This window comes from Sus scrofa, chromosome 1 (assembly GCF_000003025.6).
Source record: "Sus scrofa isolate TJ Tabasco breed Duroc chromosome 1, Sscrofa11.1, whole genome shotgun sequence".
NCBI classification, from domain to species: Eukaryota; Metazoa; Chordata; class Mammalia; order Artiodactyla; family Suidae; genus Sus; species Sus scrofa.
In genome coordinates this window covers 48,508,806-48,532,126 of record NC_010443.5, presented here as the reverse complement: position 1 = coordinate 48,532,126, position 23,321 = coordinate 48,508,806, and the positions used below count along the sequence as shown (strand labels likewise).

General features: G+C 37.8%; 1 long non-coding RNA gene across 2 annotated transcripts; it reads right to left on the bottom strand.

Annotated features, from left to right (window-relative positions):
* On the bottom strand, nt 679-7,564 carry LOC106508869. Of its 2 annotated transcripts, none has more exons than XR_002343298.1 (4): nt 7,225-7,564; nt 7,063-7,127; nt 3,858-4,060; nt 679-3,222 (listed from the first exon to the last, which is right to left on the bottom strand). It is a non-coding gene; the product is annotated as an uncharacterized LOC106508869 (long non-coding RNA). The 2 variants fall into 2 exon arrangements; XR_002343296.1 differs by having other exon boundaries at nt 3,858-4,036; nt 7,225-7,562.

Sequence of the window (23,321 nt, the reverse complement as noted above, 5' to 3'; positions counted from 1 at the left end):
CAAATTTGGGGTTAGTAGATACAAACTATTATATTTAGAATGGATAAGCAATGAGGTCCTACTGTATAGCAAAGGGAACTATATTCAGTAGCCTGAGGTGGACCATGATGGATGATAACATAAGAAAGTGAATGTCTACATATACATATGACTGTGTCACTTTTCTATACAGTAGAAATTGGCACAACATTGTAAATCAACTATACTTTAATAAAAAAGGTGTGTTCAGGAGTTCCTGTCGTGGTGCAGTGGTTAACAAATCCGACTAGGAACCATGAGGTTGCGGGTTTGATCCCTGCCCTTGCTCAGTGGGTTAACGATCCGGCGTTTCCGTGAGCTGTGGTGTAGGTTACAGACGCGGCTCGGATCCCAACGTTGCTGTGGCTCTGGAGTAGGCTGGCAGCTACAGCTCCAATTCACCCCCTAGCCTGGGAACCTCCATATGCCATGGGAGCGGCCCAAGAAATGGGAAAAGGACAAAAAAAAAAAAAAAAAAGTGTGTTCAAGTAAAAGTGAAGACAGGAAAAAATTATGTCTACATTAATTTATTGTAGAGTTTGTCAGTGTTAATCATATCAAAGTAGATTATACCTATATAGGTTAACATTACACATTGACTTGAATTTATTCTATTGTGGTTGTTGTTATTCTGAACTTCAAGCCATGATTCATTTATTCATGAACTCTTCTCTACTGTTAAATTTATTCCTCTAAACAAACAAGGGAAAGCTGTTTCACATTATTTGAGAGACATTTACTCATTTCTATTAATGTTGTTATGAGCATACTTTAGTATGTGAAATCTAGGTGTTTGGTAGCAAATACAAAATACTTTCTCCCCTGAAGGAGTACTATACTTTGAAAATACTATTACTTCTTTTAGGCTTTATCCATGAAATAGATGACCCAGAAATAACATCTGGTAACTCATATAGTTAAAGGTTTTTCAGCAAATATTTATGAAAAAATATGCTAACTTTTTGGACCTAATTGATCCACTGCACAAAGTTATAGTGAAATTCTATACTCTGCCTATTTAATCTTTGCGTTGCCCTTGACCTTCTCCATGGGCTCCACCATAAGGGCCACCTTCTATATATGCTTGCATTCATACTGGAGAAAAGAATGATAGTCAGGCAGTTCTGGCCTTCTCAATGTTTATACCAACCAGCTGCATCCTGGCGCTGACCACATCCGCATGCCCGATATTTCTCCCTCATTGACTTCTTGGCTTATTTCTCTCAGAAAAGTTCCAAATCTCTTCAATCCATACGCTTCCAATTTTTCCTCCTCAATATCAGTGAGAACAGATCTCTTACTTCACTGAGCATTTTGGTACAATTAAGGAGGAGTCCTTTTTTATCTCAGCCTTCCTAAATTTTTTTCGTTCTTTCATACAGTTTCCATAGTAGAATGGGGTAAAATTATCCAAAATACAGAACTGCATATTTGATGCCTTTTTTTTTTTTTTTTGGTATCCTGAGGACTCCTGAATGCATGCTAATCCCTCTGAGTTTCAGCATTTTAAATGGTATCTTCAATTCTTTATCATCTATTCATTCAATTAGAAGATATTTACTTAGAGCCTACCCTATAAGGCACTCCCAAAATAATTGGGAGTCTAGATGTTAAGGAGTCAGAAATTATGTAATTCTATAATGTACTGAGTGAAAAAAAGAACATAAATACTGAACTCTAACTATACTAATTTTAAAACAAACCATGATAAAGAAAAATCTGTCCAAGAAAGTTATATGTTTATATTATTTTTACCAACTCTGAGACTGACATTTTGAAGGGTTAAATAATTTGTCTAAGCATATTTAGAGAGTTGTGGAGTTGATATTCAAATACCCGACTTTTTACTCCAGGGCTCGTGTACTTAAAGTACCATGTTTCCATACAATAATGGGCTACATAACACACTATGAGAGAATAGGAATGTCTAATCTAGACTGAAATATTGTAAAAGTCCCCATGGAGCAGGTTGTACCTACATTGTCTTACCAAGTGATAATTTAGATGAAAATGTGCATCAGTCTTCCCTGGAGGGTACTGTGTATAGAAGAGTCTGCACATAGCAAGGTAACTATCAGTAGCATCAGTAGAGCAAAAGTAGTTTAGTATTAGAAGAGCAAAGAGTAGAAAAATAGAGATGTGGTCGTAGATTATGCAAAAAAGTAGTCTGGGACCTTGTTCTTGAAGTCTTTATATGCCACAACGAGGAGTTTAAATTTTACATAAGCACTGGGAATCAGTAGAGTTTTAAAAGAATTTCCAAGATCAGACTTGCATTACTTATTCATGACTCTACCTAGAATGCGAGAGGGTTAAAGAAGGGAACAACAGGGTGAAAAGAAGGGAACCAGACAAGAGGCAGAGACAGACAATTGTTCCAACAATCCAGGTGAGAGGTGATTAATGAGGGCTCTATAAAGCAATGGCATTGACTTCAAGCAGACCTACACTGTCCTTCTGGCTCTGCCACCTACCAGCTGTACGACTTGGGGATGGTTTTTAACCTAACTTCCAAGTTCCTAAGGTGGATAAATAAAGATTAACAATGCTTTCATACTATGTTGAAAGGAATAAATGTGATTATCTATGTAAGCTGCTTAACAGATTGCCTAGCACATCGATGAATCAGTGAAGTTATTACTGAATGTTTTATTTGCAAAAATCAATGCTAATCACCCTCTTGGGGAGCAGGGGAACAGGACATGGGCATTAGCTCATATTGGTCTTAGAAGTCAGGACTAATTATTGCAGCTGATGGAGCGGGCTTAGTCCACTGGACTGCAGAAATCTGTAGACACAAAGCATATGTAGCAGATGGCCATCTTAGTGCACACCTAAGATATTTCATATTAAAATTGTATCAAGTCCTCTTCTGATGCAAAAGTTTCAGCTTCAGGTACCAGTAGGCCTTCCTTTCCCCCACAGGTTGCCAAGAATATAAGCGAAGAGCCAGGCTCTTAATTCAAAGTGATACCATGATTTCCTTGAATTCTTCTGCTAGCTAGTACTATGATAAGAGAGTGTACTCAGACTCTTGTCTGCTGTTTAGGATACTGTTCAATGGACTCAAGGCTATTTGTTGTGGAAGCAATGAACTCCAGAACTCATTTTTCTTGTTGTGCTACATGTTGATTTCAGGCAGCTGGAGGGGCTTTGCTCTGCAACGCGGACATTCTTGGGACCCAGGACAATCATAGATTGTTTCTGGGCACAAGAAAAAACATGAATTCATAATTGATTCTTAAAGCTTCTACTAGAAAGAATCATGTTACTTCCTTTCATACTTAACATTGGTCAAAATCTTTCATATTTAACATTGGTCAAAGTAAGTCATAAGGGCACACCTAAATCTGAAGGGGAAGGAAAATAGGTGTTCCTGTTGTGGCTCATTGGTAATGAATCTGACTGGTATCCCTGAGGATTAGGGTTTGAACCCTGGTCTCACTCAGTGTGTTAAGGATCTGGCATTGTTGTGGGTATGGTGTAGGCCAGCAACTGTAGCTCTTATTTGACCCTTAGCCTGGGAACTTCCATATGCCAAGGGTGTGGCCATAAGACCAAAAACAACAAACTAATAAACACCACAAATCTGATTAGGGCAGGAACGTGTACCTAGGAAGAGAACAAGGTATATTTGGCAAATAGCACTACTATCTGACAGATGCCAGGGACCTACAAACTTGCCCTCAGTGACTTTTAAATCTTTTCAATTTTGAAGACACTGTATTGCTTCCACTGATCTCCCACAACAAGCGTGCACACTCTACACTTACTCATATGGGCTTTGTTTCCATCATGGACAGAGAACAACCCTGAAACCACTACCCCAGGAAACTCACCCTTCCTAGGGTTGTCCATTTCTGCTTCTCTCCACTCAAGCTCTCTTTTCTCAAAAGTCTTAATGAAGATGAATTCTAGATGTATGCAACTCAGTTTTTTTTTTTTTTTTTTTTTTTTTTAAAAGCTTAAATCCTTATCAACCACTCTTTATGCCTCTCAATTTCCCAGGCAAAAAGCCCTGAAATGAGAACCAAGATAAATTCTGTGAGACAAAAAAAAAAAAAAAGGAAAAAATGCTTTCAAAAAGTGAGGAAAAGACAAATGTTTACATAAAGGAAGTTTCAGAAATGTAGCATTTTGCAGCTACTTTCGATAACAGTATGGTGGGTCCTTAAAAACTAAAAATTTTTACCATATGATCTGACCACCCCACTTGAAAAGATACATACATCCAGTATTCATAGCAGCACTGTTTACAATATCCAATATGGAAGCAACCTAAGTGTCCAACAGATGAATGGATAAATGTGTGGGGTATATGTGTATACATATATAATGGAATAGTACACAGCCATTAAAAAATTATGAAACACTGCCATTTGCAACATGATGGACCAAGAGAGCATACTAAGTGAAGTACAAGAGAAACATGGTATTACTCATATGCAGCAGAATGTAAAAAAATAGTACAAATGAATTTTACAATAGAAACCGACTGAAGGATGTTGAAAACAACCAAAGGGGAGAGGGGTATGAGGTTGACAGATGCATACTACTGTATTTAAAATAGATGAACAAGGATTTACTGCATAGCACAGGATTGTATTCAATATCTTTAACTATAATAGAATTTTAAAAAATAGATAATGCATATATGTATATATGCAGATAACTGAATCATTTTACTATATAACTGAAACCAACATAATACTGTAAATCAACTAAATTCAATTAAAAAATGTAACATCTTAAGCAACATCCCATGAGCTTTATTCTGCACCTAAAAATTTAAACAGCAAGTAGCCGGTCTGATATTTAGGCCATCTAAATAATATACATTGTCAGCCAACCCAGACTTCGATGTTGTTTGTTCCCATGTAGTACAGATAGAAACTAATCCCCTCAAGTTTTATTGACTTGTGGTATTATATACCTATTTTATTAATAATTATAAAACATTAATATACCATTATATTCACTGGGATTTTGGAAGTTAAATGCCATTGCTAACACATGCAGCCTTAAGGTAGCTTAAATGGGCATCTTAAGTTTTCACCTCATCTGTGTATGGTAATGCTGATGAATTAGTTCATAACAGATGTTAATATTTAACACATTTGCTTCTTGGATATTCACTTGGAAAAAAATCTCTCAGGCTGTAAGTTTCCAGATTGACAGGCTGGAGAGAGGGGAAAAAAATCTCTTATTTCTATCAATTAAACACCTTTGATCTTAGAGTCAATGTCTTTTCTGAAGTCTTTTAGAGTTGTTAAACATCATTCATATCTCTTCAACTGCTCTAAGCATTTAAAACTCTACAGGGAGAAATTCCTTCTCATTCTCAGTGGTTACACAGTTCCCAATGCTAATCCTTTTATTTAAATACCCCTTACAGTAAATATCTGTCCTGAAAAGAGGGGTGGATTGGGATTACCGAAGCCACATGTGGAGTAAAGTAACAAATCTCAAACTTGGGTGTCAATCAGAATCAGCATTCATGTGGATAGGTGAAAACACAAGACTCCTAAGCCCCACACAGAAGTTTGATTCAGGAGGTCTAGGATTGAGTATAGAATTTGCATCTCTAAAAAGTATCCAGGAGATGTTGACAAGGAAGCTTCTGGTCTAGAAGACATACTTTAAGAACCACTGGTACTGAATGAAAGTTTATCCAATCTTGAGTTAAGTTTACCCAGTTGTCTTCCTAAGTTAAAAATTGTTCAATGATTGAAAATGTTATAAGATCCCTCCGGATTCAAGAAATTTGATTCTATTTCTTGGAGATTTACAACTAAGATGCTAATATGCCCTAAAGTTTAAAACGTTTTAAATTTCTCTAACTCAGCATTTCTCCACATAGTTTGATCCAAATATCCTCTTAATCTCCCATGGGTTCTCCCATGGGTAATTAATATCTTCCCCTTAAAATATTTCATAATTTCATAATTATACAGTTAAATTCCCCTTAGGATTTTACTGAAAGCCACCTAGCATGTCATTTTGCGGAACTGCATTGCTCATTCTTTTCCTTTCTTTTTACCAAGAAAGACACTTCGCTGTGCTATCTATTAAAGTTCAAGGGAGTACTAGTCTTCTTCATGGAGAAGAAATTTATTTCTTTAAAAGAATCGCAGAAACACATAGGCCCTTTTGAATTAGAAAGCCGGGCTCAAGAACATAAGACACAAGGAAAAGAGTTTGGCTGAAGTAGGGGGCTACACAGGATAGAGGGAGTGACAAAAAAAAAAAAAAAAAAAAAAAAATCACACACCAAGTCAGCCTCCTACACATGGTCATGGTTGATACTTACCAAAGGCTGCACAAGTGTTTTCAGGAAGCTTAAAAGTTCTTCAAAAGTTGTCCTAATTTCCAGCTCTGGCTTACTAACCCTCATGCCCCTCACTGCCTCCCCCCCACCAAGGTAGTTTTCCTCAACAGGGAAAACTTGCTTTTATTCTAGGAACCTGTTTGTAAAGCAGTTTTAATAGGTTTTGAAAGAAAATCAAGTTAGAAGAAAAGAGCAAGCTTTCATGCATTTTCTTATTGAAGAGTATGTACGTGTTCAAGGTTTGAGTAAGTATCAACAGGTGGGGTGGAATCAGGCTCAATTTAATCCATGTTATTTTCATTAAAGATAATTACAATCAATGTATACATGTATGTGTAAATGAGTCACCTTGCTGTACAGTAGAAAATTGACAGAACACTGTAAACCAACTACAATGGAAAAAAAAATTATACAAAATAAAAAAAGAGTAATTACAATAAATTTCAAAAAAAAATCTCAGTGTTATATTCTACCCCTGCTGACTTAATTTTTAATAGCATTTATCCACCAACTCTCAATGTTTGGGAGTATGACCATTTAGGTAAAGGATGCCAAAAGGCTGACTTTACTTCCAGCACAGAGGAAGAGGGCAATGCCCACCAAAGGTGCTCCTTGAAAGTGTAAATATTTCTTGGTAGGCTGAATTACAGAAGACATTCTCATTATACCACCCATTTTGGGGGGCAGATATTACAGCAAAAATTTTTACTACTCACCAATTCTGCTTGGGTCCAGTGCTGTATTTCCATTATCAATAACTTGCAATGGATGGAAGCGTTGCCTGGCAGCCAAAAAGAGGTTGGTAATGGTTAGATTTGTATTACCGTATAACGAATTATCACACAAATTGCAGTTTAAGGCAACATACACATACTTACCATCTCACATTTCTTGGATCAGGAATCTGGACATGTCTCTCTGGGTTCTCTGCCCAGGATCTCAGGAGGTTGCAACCCCAGGTGTTGGTCAGATGGCGTCTTCACCTAGAAGATCAGCAGTGTAAACATTATCTTCCAAGATCTCTGCAGTTCTTGGAAAAACCTCATCTCCCTGTGGTGGTGAGGCTGAGGTCACAGTTTTTTCTTGGCTGCGGCTTTCCTTCTTTGGAGCTCCTCAGTTCCTTACTACATGGCCCTCTCTGCTGCCTTCTCACAATGTGACGGCAACACGCCTTCACAGCCAGAGGAGGAAAGAAGTTCCGTCTCATCAGAGAGGGCCTAGTTCTTTTAAATATTTGCAACTAATTAAGTCACGCCCTCCCAAGATGGCGTTCTTTTTGATTGGTTCAAATCAACTGATTTGGAACCTGTGTTACATCTGCAAAATCACTTTCACCTCTTTTCTATTCTCTCGGCTAGAAGCTCGTCCCACCCACATTAGGAGAGTATTTGGGCTGGGATGTCAAGGGGTAGACGGCGAAGATTTCTTCTTAGCATTTGCCTTTCAGGTAGGTTTAGGCCACATGTTATTTTAGTGACAAGTACATCTGTAATGAGGAGAAAAAGCAGTTTAAATCAGTGGATAACAAAAGGCAGAAAACATGGAGAGCCTTAGAATATGCTCATGGCTGGGTCTTACACCTGAGTTTATGATTTAATTGTTTTGGCGTATGGTTAGTGCATTAGTGGTTTTTAAATGCCCCCAGGTGATTCTTTGTTTGATTAATGAACACAACTGCTTTCAATACTTGGAAAACTGAAGGAAAACACCAAATTACTTACCCAACAGCACACCTATTTGTAATCTCACTGGCAGATCCTAAAATAAATAAGATTTTCTAATTGAACACCTACAGAAGAGGTACTGTGATGTGAGAGTCATTTTTACTCACAATGGTGAGGACTGAGACGTGGGATTTAATTCTTTAGTAAGAAAAAATGTTTAACTTAAAAAAATGTATTTCCTTCCTTTTTTCTTTCCTTCCTGGAGATTTCAGCTGGGGATGGAGGTATAAATTTCAGTTGGGGTTTGAGACATAAACTTAGAAAACTAATAAATCCTGTGAAGATGTTGGATTGTCAGTGTTAACTCACATTTGTGTGTGTCCACTCTGTCCACTGAAAGAGGTTAGGATATTCCAATAGCAATGAGCTTATTTAGTATCTAGATTTTGGCTTCTAAATACCACTGTCACAAAAAGGAACCACTTTTTTAAAAATTGGCTAATCCTAGGAATGCAGCAGTACATGTATAAGTTGAGCCTGGAACATCTTGTGAAGAAAGTCTTTAAAGAATATTGGGGGTATGTTAACAGTATAGAAGTGAGTTTGAAGGCTCCCACTGTTGAAATTAGGGATGATTTAAGCATCAAAATAAATAAATGTTTAAATAAATGAATCCATAAATGGAGAGAAAACAAAGCTTTCCTCAGTGGAAATCCATGTGACATATGTAGAAGGAATTAGAAACTTACCATTTGGTAATATAAAAGAAATTGATACAGGCAAGTATCATCTGTGGATTCTAAAAATCCTAGGTGAAAATTTGATGAGAACCAGTGTATTTAGATAATCTCACCATCTCCCTATGAACAACAACAACAACAAAAAGCAAACAATCAGTTGAAAAAGCAACAAACAAAAAGTTCCACTTAAAAGACGACCTTTTAAGTGGAAAATGATAGCAGACATGACCCTAATCAAGTGGTCAAATTAACATCACCAGCATTGGGACAAAGTCCAAAAGAGAGTTGAAGTAAAGAACAGCAGGGATTGTCTAATTCTAATCATGGGAAAATATAGGACAAATTGAATGTTTTTCTATTAAAAAGCCCATGTCATTTTATAAAATAAAATAAAATAAAAATACAGAAGTGTATGTTTGGGCATGAAGGTTAAACAAGCTCAGATTGAAGGGAAAGGAAAGAACAATTCCAGTTTGCAAGAGAATCCAAAGACAGGACAACTAAATGAGACTGGCAATCTTTGTTTGGATATTTGACTATACATATTATTAGACAACAGGGAAACAAGTGGGGTTTGGATTAAATAGTGTGTTAGTTTGCTAGGGCTACTGTAACAAAATAACAGACTGGGTGGCTTAAATACATGAGGTTTATTTTCCCACAGTTCTGGAAGCCAGAAATCTAAGCTCAAGGTGTAGGCAGTCTGATCTCTTCTACGGCCTCACTCCCTAGCTTGGAGATTGTTGCTTTCTTGCTGCCTTTTGCAGTATTGTCCCATGGTATACACTTCCCCCTGGTGCCTCTGCATATCCAAATTGCCTCTTCTTGAAGACACCAGTGGCCTTGGGTTGGGACCCACCCTCTTGGCCCTATTTCAAGTTAATCACCTCTCTAAATACTCTATTTACAAATACAATCATTTTCTGGAGTTACTGGGGTTAAGGACTTCAACATATGAATTTCGGGGGAACACAATTTATCCCGTAACAGATGGTATTAAGAAATCAGTATTAATTTCCTGGTTTTGATGGTCATATTGTAGTTATTTAGAGAATGTCCTTGTTTTCAGGATTGTACACCAAGGCATTTGGAAGTGACAAGACATTAATCCCTTTACTGTCAACTGGTCCAGCTGTAGCTCTGATTAGACCCCTAGCCTGGGAACCTCTATATGCTGCAGGTGTGGCCCTAAATAAAGCAAAATAAATAAATAAATTTAAAAATAAATAAAAAAATAAAAAAGAAAGAAAAGTGAATATAGATGGAATCGCTTTCTTGTTCTGTGAAAGATGTCTAGAAAGATAAACAAAACGGAAAAAGAAGAGATAAAGTTCTAGTTTAGTACAGTCAAGATAGGTGAAAGAATTCTGATGCCTAAGGCACAAAACTTTACATCAGCTTCTGATGTCTTAAGTGGATGGCAGAAGAAAATGTGACTGTGGTTGGCTGTGAATAAACCAGTGGCATCAGCATGGAGAGTAAGTTGAAACAACTTCTGGAAAAGACAGAAGCTAAGTTCAACATCAGTCAATAATTAATAGCAGCTGGCAGTATATACAGAGAAAATGCCTTTTTTCCTTCATACTGGTCCTTCCTCCTTTGGATATTTCTATGACATTTAATTGCACTGAACATAATTAGTTGATCGGCGTCCTGGACTACATGGATCCTCAGGCAGCGGGGCTCTCTCCCGCTGGCCCTTTATGTGCTGTACACACTCCTCATCCCCTCTCTTGGGCCTCCACTCACTTGACTAACTCCTACGCAGCTGTAAGTACCTATCAGCACGAGCCCTATTTGAAACCAATAAGGAGACTTTACAAGTTTTGGAGGAGAGAATTGGCATAATCAGACTTGCAATTTAGGTCTCGTTGTCATTTCAAACAGTGATTGACTAGAGTCCTAGACACAATGGACATAGGTCTTCTAGACTGTCCTTGCTGACACTCCAAGAGCCTGTGTGGAATGCTTCCTTTACAGGCTGCCTAGAACACTGTATGCATAACTCCTAAAGAAAGCATGTGTATTGCAGAGATCTGCTTGCCTGTCTGGGTTTCCTGCCAGCCTATACATTTCATGGACAGGTACCATGTTTCTCTGACTGTTAGATCGTCAGCATCTAGCTCAGTGCTGCACACATACAAGTTTACAGTAACCATTTGATGATTCAAATAATAAATACCTAATGCAATACTTAAAACCAAAGAGTTTGTAAACTCAGAGATATTTCTTCCACCTGGAGAATCACTCATGGTTTAGGTGGAACTTGAACTGGTATTTGAAGTGTGAATATGATTTGTAAGGGTAGAGGAGGGGAAGGAATTTTAGGCTGAGGTAGCAGTGTTGTGCAAAAATGCTCAAGAGAAAAATATGCTGTGAGGATGACCTGATTTAACTGGATTGAGAGTCTAGTCTGACCAGAATGCACACTTTTTCAGGTGTTGCATTAGACTGTTTTGGAATAAAAATTGGGGACTCGGTTGTAGAGGATATGAATATTACATGTAGAAATATAAACTCTGTGTTGTAGGTCATAATGTTCCACTAAAATTTTTGAGTAGGAAATTGGCATTTTCAGACTCTAGTGTGGGTCTCACTCTTTACTTCAGTACCTGTTTTCTGAGCATCTCTTCTGTCCCAGACACTGTCTCAGATGCTGGAGAAAACACATGAAAACTACCATGGAAGTCACTCGGATGCAGAAAAGAAAACAAGCCAAGTGCAATAGTGTTGAAATAATCTGGTGAGAAGGAAAGAGACATTTACTAAGACACTGGTGGTGGAAATCCTAAGTTATTTTAATAAGCATAAATAATTTGCAGGAAAAAAGCATTAGATACATATTTCTTGTTTTATATTTAAATGATATCACTTATCCCTACCTAGAAAAGGTCTGTGTACTGAGACCAGGTTATTCTTTTATAGAATGACTTTTGGACTCTCTCAGTTTATAACAGTATCTCAAATCTTCCTGACCTGCTTCTGTTCAATTTAATTAAGCACATTTTAACGACATACATTTAAAAGGTAGAAGCCATTAATTGGGCTCATGAATGAAAAGGAAAGAATTTTTCTGACGTGAATTGGACAGCTCTCCCCTGCACTCATGCGTCACTAGTTCTAGAAGGGTGGGCATTTAGCATTTCTGCCTTCCTGTGTCTGTGCCCTCTGGTGGAAGAGGTGCTAATGGCTTCTCCTAAGTGATCTATGCAAGTCACTCTCTATAGCCAGGGAGAGCTGGAGGCTTAAGGTCTTAATTCAGCCTATTTCAGGGATGGTCTTAGTCCAGTAGTCCTTGTTGTGACCAGGGCTCAGCTATTTTAAAAGAGACCCCAAGCCCCTACCAATCAGAATAAAAGCAACTTCCACCATTTCTTTTCCCTGAAGGCAGTAGTATCAAAGCAGACCTTCCACTTCATTGGTCTCTTTTCTCAGAAGTCTCTGCCAAAGAAATGTGTGCATGATGGGTCAGGGTTAAATAATATTGATTCACTACTTTATCTACTTTAACTTAGAGAACTGTACCTAATATATTTGATTAAAACATTTCTCTGGCTTCTTGGTTTTGCTGCCCAGTATGAAAAGAGCTTGGATTCATAATACTTTTTGGGCTCAACATATTCACAGTCTGATATTAATCAGCTTTCAAGGAAAAAAATGATACCAGTATTCTACTTTTTGTAAGAGTGGTAGGATGACTTGTGTAAAATCATTCAGCTAGTTTGCAGGGAGGCAGGCACTAGCTATTCACCACACAATATGCCCTCTATTCGCTAAGAGACAGGTTGGTTTGCTTTTGCAGCCACCGTTTTGTGGGTTTCAGAGCAAGCTGGGCTGGCTGCATTGGAGGTCTTGAATGACTTGAATTGAACTGGGTGTCACACAAGTGGCTCTGGGCTGCGGATTCCTTCTTGGTGATGGCTGCTCAGCCTCCCCTTCCATGCAAACATCCCACTGCTTTACTTTCTTATTCTACTGCCTAAGATTGCATGTAAAACAAAGGACTTTAAGGAATATTTTCCATATGCTTAAGCTGGTAAAACTAACTCTGGATTGGCAGCCACTGGAAGTATAGGCATTGTGATTAGAAGAAGAAAATGATTTTCTGGGGTGACAACCTTGTCCTTCCTGCCTTGATGCAATGGTGATGAATGTTCCAGACAGTGTCAGACTTAGTTGGCTTTCCTTTTCATTCCATCACAGGCCCAGTGGTCAGAAATTTCCTTTGAGTTATCAAAAATCAGTTGGGCCACCTGGGTATACTTCCGTGGTGATCAATACATGCTTAAAGCCCCAAACCCAATTTTTTAAAGTATTTCTTAAGCATTAGCACAACATTTGCACTAAAATATTATCAATGCCAATCATTGAACACATGTTTATTTTTAAAATGTATATAGAATAATACAGTATCATTATATTCTGAGCAGTTTTACAATTTAAAAGTAATACATTGGAGGTGAAGTTCCAATTGCATGTGTGTGTTTGCAACCAAAATAAGGCAAAATCATAAGAAGCATTGAAAATATGGACAGCTGCTAGTTAAAAGAGAGGTACATTGAATAATAAGAAAAAATATATATTTTTTGGACTGCTGGTCTCATCTTTTTTCAGAGACTATTGGTAATTTTTTAAAAAGGTAATTGTTTCTAAAAGAAAATAGAAAATTTCAAAAGCAAATTCGGGTTTCTATGAAATATTTTAGCATTAATAAGTTAACTGAAGCTTAATAATAAATCATTGTATACCTGCTGAGAGCCTGCTAAGTTCCATGGATTGATCTTGATTCCTTATAAATGTTAACTCCCTTCATCCTCAATCCTATGAGTTATGTACTATTATTATCCTGTTTTGACACATAAAGAAACTGAGGCATGGAGATGTCTTGCCTCATCATACACTTAGTAAGATTCAGAGTAATTCTTTAAAGCCCAGCAGTCAAGGAAAGAACTTGTGTCTTCACTGCTGTGCTGAGTGCATTCGCTCCTCTGAGCTTTGAAACCCTGGGAGCCATGCTTGCCAGTGTGAGCTCCCAGGAGCCAAGAGGCAGACAGTCCAGGAGCATCAGCTATTGAGGGGGCTCTCAAGTACCCGAGCTGCTGCTATTTTACAGTGCAAAACAGTAGAAATGAGTGACAGGGGGCAGGTCTAAGAGGCCTCTCTAGAGTTATGTTACCGTAAGCACAAATGTGCAGAATGTTATAAAGTTGCCAGAGTAAATTCATTTCTTTTTTTTTCTCCTTTGAATATTTATTTATTATGAATCAACAAATTCATTTCTGCTGAGACCAAAATAACTCTTCTAATACTGAAAGATGGAAACAAACCCTTCCATCGAAGTCTCTCCACTGTTTCCTGTCAGAGGATACTCTCATGTCACAGTCATCTTTAAAGAAGTTAGGTCTCCATCTTGGTAGCTTGGAGCAGCAGAATATATTATGGGCTGTCTTATGCTTTGAATGTTTGTGTCTTCCCAAAATTCATATGTTGAAATTCTAATGCTGATGCCCTAGTTGGTAGGGCTCCAGGAAGATGTAATGACGTTTGGAGGTGGGACTCTGAAAGGTGCTTGAGTCCTGGGGGTGGTATGTCATGAATGAGACTAGTGCCTAATACAATGAAAAAGGCTCCAGAGATAGCCCTTGTCTATCAAAATGTGAGGACACATCAAAAATTCTAGTCGAGGAAAGAGGCCCCTCACCCAACCATGTTGGCATTTTGATCTTGGATTTTTGGCCTCCAGAACTGAGAGAAATACAATTCTTTTGTTTATACTCAGTCTGTAGTATTTTGTTACAGTGGCCTGAACAGAATAAGATGGGCTGCTTTGTGAACTGGAATATTTTTCAGGAATACTAAGCCAGAGAATTTTGTATTTCTACTTTCTAAAGCTTGTTTAGTTTTAAACTTCTGATTATTCCTGGAATGATCTGAATTTATTTCTCCTTATTTCTTCCTTCACCAATTTCCCCTTGCATTTTATTTTTTTATTTGTTTATACATTTTATTGGAGTGTAGTTATACACACACACTAACACACACACACACACACACATTCCTGTTCAGATTCCTTTCCCATATAGGTTATTAAACAATATTGAGTAGATTAGCCTATACTATAAAGTAGGTTCTTGTTACCTATCTATTTTGTATATAGTAGTGTGTATATGTCAACCCCAGTTCCCTAATTTATCCCTCTCTCCATGTTTTCCCTCTGGTAACCATAAATTTGGTTTCAACATCTTTGAGTCTTTTTGTTCTGTAAGTTGTTTTAAATTAGTTTATTAGATTCCACATATTAGTGATTTCCTAGTATATTTATCTTTGTCTGACTTTTACTTCACTTAATATGGTAATTTCTAGGTCCTTCCATGTTGCTGCAAATGGCATTATTTCATTCTTCTATGGTAGAGTAATATTCCATTCCATATGTACCACCTCTTCTTTATCCATTCCTCTGTTGATTGACATTCAGGTTGCTTCCATGTCTTGGCTGTTCTAAAGAGTGTTGCGATGAACACCGAGGTGCATTTATCTTTTTGAATTATGATTTTCTCTGGACATATGCCCAGGAGTGGGATTGCTGATCATAAGGTGGCTCTATATTTATTTTTTAAAGGACCATCCATGCTGTTCTCCACAGTGATTGCACCAGCCTACTTTCCCACCAGCAGTACCTCTTGACCTTTCTTGATCCTCCAAAAATTTCCTACACTCAAGGCTGGCATTCAGCAGATACCCGCCAGCCTCACTGTCAGTGCTTAGGCCACTCCTGCAGTTAATTACATTGATTATCATTCCCACTCATACTCTACCATTGTCCTCATCTTATTCACTGGTTGTCCCCTGACTCACTTTCAAGAATTCTCACTATCCAGAAAGGTGGACCATCCAGTGGTTGAGGATGAACATCAGCCATGTTTCCATCTCCTAATCAATAGAGCGCTACAAATCTCACCTTTTCCCTGATATAGCCATGAACATTGATATGAAAAGATAGATCATTCAAGAGCTGGTATGTTCAATGGCCAAGGACTGATTTTGTTGTGAAAATGTTTGCCTTACTCCTGAACATTCAGAAAAGCATGTATCTTTAGTGCGCTGAGGGATCTGGGCAGTCATCAAGAGCAAAATCTTTCTCTTATTGGTAAATAAACAAAGGCCAGAGCATTTAACGGAGACACTGAAGATCATGGAGATTGTTCATAGAAGAATTAAGAACAAAAATATTAGATAAATGGATGTAAAAACTTTAGGCAATACCTGAAGGGCTAACATGTAATACATGTAGAGTACCTACTGAGTGCCAAGCTAAATTTAATGTACTTAACATTAAGTTAACATGTAGTTTAAAAAATAAACATATTTTTGTAGCCATTTTATGTGATGATTACCACTATTTCTATTTTACATAAGGAAGTGATGTAAAGAGAAGTTATTTAACTTACGCATATTTTCACAGATATTGAGCAGCAGAAATGAGATGATATTCTAGGAATTCCAGCTTAGGTGTCTATACTGTTAGTCACTGAACATATCTCTCACCCTTAAATTTGTACCAGCCATTTCTTATCACAGATCACCTCTGCTTGCATTTTTTTTTTGAGAAATGTTTTTACTCTTAATCTAGGTTTCTGGAATATACTTGTGCCTTGACTAAAATGAGAAATTTTTTCAGAGAATGTAAAGTATGTGTAGGAAGAAAAAATACTAAATACCTTCTTTGTCCAGCACTGTGTACTTGCAGCAATAATTATGAGCAGTGGACACTACTTGTTAAGAGATTATGATTCACTTAGGTAAACTAGAATTATGCAAAAGACACAACAGAAAATATTTAGAAGTCATAATCGCAGAAATGATAACTAAAACAGAAGCATTGGCAATACCATTTATTCAGCAAATATTTACTAAGCAGCTTCTCTACATTATAGATCATTCTGGGCACGAGGCTTCGTGGTGAACAAAACCACAAAGATCCTTTCTATTGAGGGAGCTTAAATGCCAGTGGGAGAAGACATTCAAAGAACAACAATAAAAGAGTGACAAAAGAGGTAAGAAATGGGTAAATCCATATTATGTTAGAAAGTGAGGTGTTATGCTATAAAGAAAAAGGGGGTACTGGGACTTGGTAGGACTTGAGAAGGAGTTGATAGTTGACATTTACATAGAATAGATTTGCTCAAAACACCATATGATATCACTTATATCTGGAATCTAATATATAGCACAAATGAACCTTTCCATAGAAAAGAAAATCATGGACTTGGAGAATAGACTTGTGGTTAGCAAGGGGGAGGGGGAGGGAGTGGGATGGATGGGGTGCTTGGGTTTAATAGACACAGACTATTGCCTTTGGAATGGATTAGCAATGAGATCCTGCTGTGTAACACTGGGAACTATGTCTGGTCACTTATGATGGAGCATAATAATGTGAGAAAAAAGAATGTATACATATTTGTGTAACTGGGTCACCATACTGTACAGTAGAAAATTGACAGAACACTGTAAACCAGCTATAATGGAAAGAAAAATTTAAAAAAAAAGAATAGATTTGCTTGAAAAGCTGACATTTGAACAAAAACTTTGACAGAGATGGAGCTATTTGGAGTAAAAGAGGGGCGACTAAGTGTGACTCTCCCTATGACCAGAGTTCAGTGTGGTATTGTCAGGGTACAGCCAGAAACCCAAGGTGGTTGGAATAGGGGGATGAGGAGAGTTGGAGATAAGATCGGGAGGTAACAAGGGCCAAATCAGACAAAGCACTGTTGGCCTTTTTTTTTATAAGAGAAAAGGGGAAGCCATGGGGAGTTTTGGAGATGAGTCAGTTTATATTTTTGAAAGGTCATTCTGATTTGTGCATTGATAAGACTGTGGCAAGGTAGGGTGGAATCTGAGACTGCTCTCAGGAGGCCATACCAACAATGTCAGTGAGAGATCACACTGACTTCTAGGGTAGGAACAGGAAATGGAGGCAGAGGTGGTCAACTTCTTAATATAATTTGACATTAGTGACAGAAAGATTTCCTGACATGTTTACACCAAGACTTGAGAGAAAAGATGGAATCAATGATCCTTTTTTTTTTTTTTTTTGGCTTGAGCAAGTGGACAATGTATTTGTCATCAACTTAGAGAAAGAAATTTCTTGTGGCACATACTTTGGGGAAAGGAAGATTAGTTCAGTTTTTGTAGATGATTTTGTGATGGATAGTAGACTTCCAAGTGGAGATGTCAAGTAGGCAGGTGAGATGTGCCAGAGAGAGAACAAAGTTAGAGATACAAAATTTGGAAGTTTATTGGCCATGTAGATAGTCTGTGAAGCCATGAGATGTGCAGGGAATGTGCGCTGGTAAAAAACAGGGACGGTCAAGACTCAGCCCCATACACAAATGTGAGGGGTTGAAGAGAGAAGACTCAGCAGAAGAACCTAAGAAAGAACAATCAGTGAATTACAAATGACCTCCAAACTGTATGAAGTTCCGCAAAACGAGAGACTAATGAGAGCTGATGAGGAGAGAGTGATCAACTGAGTGGAATTCCACTGATAGATCAAGTAGAATGAAGACAGATCACTGACCTTTAGATTCAGCAACATGAAGGTCATTGGTGACATTTTCCTAGTTTTGTGAAGAGATGGGTGCAGATTCGATTGGAGTAGATGAAGCAGAGAAGGTGAGAAGAATAGAAGAAAACAAGGACAGTAACTCTCTTAGGGGATATATGTAGATTATTTATGTTATTTTTATATATTTATATAAATTTATATATTTATAAATATATATTTATATTTCTCATATTTATATCTATATATATCTACACATGAGAAAATACAGCTAGATGAAAAAGGAGCAGAGATTTATGAGTAAAGAATGAGAATGCCCAAACTCTCCTCTCCTTTTTATATGTTAATTCCTTATATGGTCACTAGGTTATAGTCTGAATATACCTGCATAGTGGAGGATACTGGATAAAGTCACACTCCTGTGGCTGGGAAGCATGTTTGAGGAAACTGCATGCTAGTGACTCCTAGAAAAATTTCTTGAGGAACACCAGCTGGACAGTCCAACACATCCCTACAGGGTGGCACTATTTTGGTGAATTCATTAAAGCCTAACTGTCAGAACTGGATTCATACCAGAGAAGCTGAATGACAATACAATTTATTTATTTAAATGAGGCACATTCTCTTCTGACTAATCCCAGAGAAATAAACACATTTTGTCTTTTAGTCTTCCTTTTTTTAAGTCTATCTCCCTTTTCCTCATATATTCTTCAAGCCCTCTGAACACTCAAACATAATTATTTTAATGTGTGTTTCCTTAGTTACAGTCAAACCCAGTCATGCCTCCCTGGGAGTGTTCTCGGGTCACTTTGATCAGACTGCAGGTGCATAGAGTGTCTCAAATAAAGCAATTTGGACAAATGTGATGATTAGACTTATTCTGCATTTTGAAACTCCCTAATTAATTTGTCACGGGGTAACTTTTAGTACAGTACTGTAGGAACTTTGTGAGTACTTCCTCTGCTGCTCATGGGGAGTGGTTAGATTCTTCTTTAAAAGTATAGTCAGTTTGAATGTTCATCATCCAGGGGCCAGATAGAGATTCAGAAAAGCCAGAGGCCAATAATTTCCATATTGCTAGTTTCCCCTTTCATATGTTGACAGCACATATTTAGGCCCGTGCTTCTGGAGAAGAAGTACTAAATGGCACCTGTCAGATGACAGTCCTTGAAGAAGTAGCATTCTCTATTAAATAGATGTATTTGATTATCAGCTAGGGTTGAGAAAAATAAACTTAGAGAAATATATTTTAAGAGTTCCAAAGTGCATAGTCTAGGTTAGATATGGTAGCTTAAACACCGTAATAGGCTCCGTGATGCAGTAAAATCACAAGCTATCCAACGATCTCCTCTATCATTCCTTCTCTGCAGGGGCTGTCCATCCTCAAGGCCACCTCATTGTCATTGGTAGTCACTGCAGCTCCAGCCATCATGTCTCCATGAAAGATAGAAAGATGTGTGCCAGCTGAATTCTACCTCCCAGAAGCCTTACATAAAACTTCCCCTCACATCTCATTGGCCACAACTGGCTCATGCTAAGTAAGGTAGAAATGTAGGATTTTGTAACTGGGCACTGTTCCATCCTAACAGAATCAATGTTTTGTTATTAAGGAAGAAAAGAATGGATGTGGCATAGACAAGAAACTTTTCCCACAGTCGGACTCAGTTGTGAGCGGTCCAATGCCAAATATATTTTAGAAATCTGATAATCTGTATATTTCAATGCTTTAGCTTTGATTTTACTTTTCCTTAAATGTTTTTGATTCATTTCTGCCTCTTCTGTACTTAACTAGATTTTAAAAGTGTTGCTCCAAGTATGACAGCTGATCTTTAGACACATCATTTATATAGAGAGATGATTTTCTTCTTTATTGCTTTGACAATTATTTTCCCAGGCCTATTCTGTTAATAGCTGTTCCTGTAAACTCATATAGTGCTTTAGGCAAAATGAATTGTTTGTTTCCTATGTAGTTTTCCATATAGTGGGTTTCATCTCATTATGCTAAAGACAAGATAAATTCATTGAGTTTCTGTGTAATTATCCTTCCAAAGTTCAAATGATTTATATGTCAATAATTATGAGTATTAATTTGGCCCTCCTTGGTTAGTTTTTTGCAATCATTTTCCAAATGTAAGAAGATAACATTTCTACTTACATAGTTCTGAAAATGATATTTTCTTTCTAATTTCCCTGTTTTATGTTCATGATAATAGCAATTCTATGAGGCTGTGATCTTTTTGCCTTTCTGTTATAAGACCAAATAATAAACATTTATAAAAATATCCATTTCTTTTTTTTTTTTTTTTTTTTTTTTTTGCTATTTCTTGGGCCGCAGCCCAGGCTAGGGGTCCAATCAGAGCTGTAGCCACTGGCCCAGGCCAGAGCCACAGCAACGCGGGATCCGTCTGCAACCTACACCACAGGTCACGGCAACGCCGGATCATTAACCCACTGAGCAAGGGCAGGGACCGAACCCGCAACCTCATGGTTCCTAGTTGGATTCGTTAACCACTGCGCCATGACGGGAACTCCAAAATATCCATTTCTATGGGAACTTAAAATCCAGTTTTATTGGTCTGTCTGTCTGTTTTGGTACCAGTACCACACTGTTTTGATGACTGTGGCTTTGTAGTATTTCTTGAAGTCTGGGAGAGTTATGCCTCCTGCTTGGTTTTTGTTTCTCAGGATTGCTTTGGCGATTCTGGGTCTTTTGTGGTTCCATATAAATGTTTGGATTGTTTGTTCTAGTTCTGTGAAAAATGTCATGGGTCATTTGATAGGGATTGCATTGAATCTGTAGATTGCTTTGGGTAGTATGGCCATTTTTACAATATTGATTTTCCCAATCCAGGAACATGGAGTATCTTTCCATTTCTTTACATCTTCTTTGATTTCTTTGATTAAAGTTTTATAGTTCTCGGCATATAGGTCCTTTACCTCCTTGGTCAGGTATATTCCAAGGTATTTGATTTTGTGAGGTACAATTTTAAAAGGTATCGTATTTTTGTATTCCTTTTCTAATGTTTCATTGCTGGTATACAGAAATGCGACTGACTTCTTAATGTTAACCTTATATCCTGCTACTTTGCTGAATTTATTAATCAGTTCAAGTAGTTTTTGGGTTGAGTCCTTAGGGTTTTCTATGTATAGTATCATGTCATCTGCATACAGTGACAGTTTGATCTCTTCTCTTCCTATATGGATGCCTTTTATTTCTTTTGTTTGTCTAATTGCTGTGGCCAGGACTTCCAAAACTATGTTGAAGAGCAGTGGTGAGAGTGGGCATCCCTGTCTTGTTCCAGATTTGAGTGAGAAGGCTTTCAGTTTTTCCCCATTGAGGATTATATTTGCTGTGGGTTTATCATAAATGGCTTTGATTATATTCAGGAATGTTCCCTCTATACCCACTTTGGCGAAGGTCTTGATCATGAATGGATGTTGGACTTTGTCAAATGCTTTTTCTGCATCTATTGAGATGATCATATGATTTTTTACTTTTTTTTTGTTAATGTGGTGTATGAGATGATTGATTTGCATATGTTGAACCATCCTTGTGAACCTGGGATGAACCCAACCTGGTCATGGTGTATAATTTTTTTGGTATGTTGTTGGATTCGGTTGGCTAACAGACAGACCAATGGAACAAAATAGAGAATCCGGAAATAAACCCTGACACCTGTGGTCAATTAATCTTTGACAAGGGAGGCAAGAACATAAAATGGGAAAAGGAAAGTCTATTCAGCAAGCATTGCTGGGAAACCTGGACAGCTGCATGCAAAGCAATGAAACTAGAACACACCCTCACACCATGCACAAAAATAAACTCCAAATGGCTGAAAGACTTAAATATACGACAGGACACCATCAAACTCCTAGAAGAAAACATAGGCAAAACACTCTCTGACATCAACATCATGAATATTTTCTCAGGTCAGTCTCCCAAAGCAATAGAAACTAGAGCAAAAATAAACCCATGGGACCTCATCAAACTGAAAAGCTTTTGCACAGCAAAGGAAACCCAAAAGAAAACAAAAAGACAACTTACAGAATGGGAGAAAATAGTTTCAAATGATGCAACTGACAAGGGCTTAATCTCTAGAATATATAAGCAACTTATACAACTCAACAGCAAAAAAACCAATCAATCAATGGAAAAATGGGCAAAAGACCTGACTAGACATTTCTCCAAAGAAGATATACAGATGGCCAACAAGCACATGAAAAAATGCTCAACATCGCTGATTATAAGAGAAATGCAAATCAAAACTACCATGAGATACCACCTCATACCAGTCAGAATGGCCATCATTAATAAATCCACAAATAACAAGTGCTGGAGGGGCTGTGGAGAAAAGGGAACCCTCCTGCACTGTTGGTGGGAATGTCAACTGGTACAGCCACTATGGAGAACAGTTTCGAGATACCTTAGAAATCTATCCATAGAACTTCCATATGACCCCTCAATCCCACTCTTGGGCATCTATCCGGACAAAACTCTACTTAAAAGAGACACGTGAACCCGCATGTTCATAGCAGCATTATTCACAATAGCCAGGACATGGAAACAACCCAAATGTCCATTGACAGATGATTGGATTCGGAAGAGGTGGTGTATATACACAATGGAATACTACTCAGCCATAAAAAAGAATGACATAATGCCATTTGCAGCAACATGGATGGAACTAGAGAATCTCATCCTGAGTGAAATGAGCCAGAAAGACAAAGACAAATACCATATGATATCACTTATAACTGGAATCTAATATCCAGCACTAATGAACATCTCCTCAGAAAAGAAAATCATGGACTTGGAGAAGAGACTTGTGGCTGCCTGATGGGAGGGGGAGGGAGTGGGAGGGATCGGGAGCTTGGGCTTATCAGACACAAGTTAGAATAGATTTACAAGGAGATCCTGCTGAATAGCATTGAGAACTATGTCTAGATACTCATGTTGCAACAGGAGAAAGGGTGGGGAAAAAACTGTAATTGTAATGTATACATGTAAG